This window comes from Amblyomma americanum, chromosome 2 (assembly GCF_052857255.1).
Source record: "Amblyomma americanum isolate KBUSLIRL-KWMA chromosome 2, ASM5285725v1, whole genome shotgun sequence".
Lineage (NCBI taxonomy): Eukaryota > Metazoa > Arthropoda > Arachnida > Ixodida > Ixodidae > Amblyomma > Amblyomma americanum.
The window spans coordinates 157873724-157875264 of NC_135498.1; the positions used below are offsets into that span (position 1 = coordinate 157873724).

The window sequence follows — 1541 nt, forward strand, 5'->3', positions numbered from 1 at the left end:
ATTTACTGCAACCAATGTCACACCCGCCTATTTACCGGTATCTTAATGTCCTTGATGACAAAACAACACAGGCAAAAGACTTTCTTGTTGAAATGGATGAGGAAATGGCGAATATCTACAAAACAAAAGTAGTGCTGAAAGAAGCACCATGCGACATGTGCTTCTACACCGTAGGCCAAGCAAATTGCTCACGGTATGGAACTAAACTTTAGTAAAGGATAGCCAACACATCTCATATACACTGTGTTGATTCATTTTTGCAATTTTTCCAATTTGCAGATGGCATGAAGAACGTCACCTTCGAATCACTAGCACGAAAGCACATGCCATACGCACAAAACGAAGTGACGAAGGATTCCAGAAAGCTGCTGATAGCCTCTGCAAGACGTCATCGTACACGAGTGCTGCAATGCATTATGGTATTTATTTATTTTTTATTTACAGAGTACTGCAGGCCACTCTGGGCCGTTACAGGAGGGGCAATACTATGCAACAGAAATACAGAAAACACTGCAAGAAATTTTAAACACAAAGTCGATAACTTCAATGGCGTCAGTGTTCTATTTTTCTTTTATGTTTTTTAAACAAACATTTGAGATGTTTAGTTATGGTGTCACATCTCTGCTTTCACTTCTGCTACAGCAAGCCTGATTTCAAAGTGTGATGTTCATGGTTTCTTTGCTCTGAAGTATAACGTGTAAATATGTTTCACTAGGCATCAAAACTGAAGCCACAGCACGAGAAGATCTGCAAAGAAAGCTCGGCATCCGTATTGTGCAGGTGAGGTTACTCACGAGTTTACGTTACAAGTTACTCCAGGCATGCTCTCTTTCCTGTTGTATGTTTCAGCTTAAGCACTAATCTCAATTATTCATGTTCTAGGCAGGACTCGTTGTGCTTCCGCAGCAGCCATGGCTGTGCTGTAGCCCAGATGGACTGGCAACAATTGGCAGTGAAACTGTGCTAATTGAAATCAAGTGTACATTCAAGTACAAGGAAGAACCTTTTATAGACTATGAAGAAAGGAGGAGCTTGCTCCCCTACTTAATGTTTGATGGGGATGTGATTGTGCTGAGACCCACACATTGTCATTACACACAAATGCAAGTCCAGCTGTATATCCTCAACCTGCAATGGGCCATTTTTTATGTGTACAGCCCCAAACATTCTGTAATAGTGAAAGTAATTCGGGACGAGGCTTTTCTGTGGGAGCTTATCCCCAAGATGGAGCATTTTTATTTCAAATTTTTAAAACCGCGTTTGTTCTAGGCTTGTATGCTCTATTTTTCTGCATTGATTTTCGATGATTTCCTGAAATCAAACTTTTCGCTGGCATATCTGCCATTGTATTTTGGCCTTGTTCAAGTTAAACTCTTTTGTATATTTTGCTTTTATAATTTCCCTGTAGACGAGCCTATTTAAGCAGTAATTTTTGTTGTAATTGTAGTTTTATCTAGTCGGGCTTATTGCATTGCATAGTTGTTGTTCGTCTGTGTAGTGTTATGAACGGGATGCACACCCGCCAAAGAATAATGCGAAGA

The 1541-nt window shown here is 40.1% G+C and overlaps 1 long non-coding RNA gene across 1 annotated transcript; it reads left to right on the forward strand.

The window, feature by feature from the left end:
* Nucleotides 1–219: 219 nt before the first annotated feature.
* Nucleotides 220–1076, forward strand: LOC144119193 (uncharacterized). The gene is made up of 3 exons (XR_013312289.1): nt 220–419; nt 716–780; nt 883–1076. It is a non-coding gene; the product is annotated as an uncharacterized LOC144119193 (long non-coding RNA).
* Nucleotides 1077–1541: the final 465 nt, after the last annotated feature.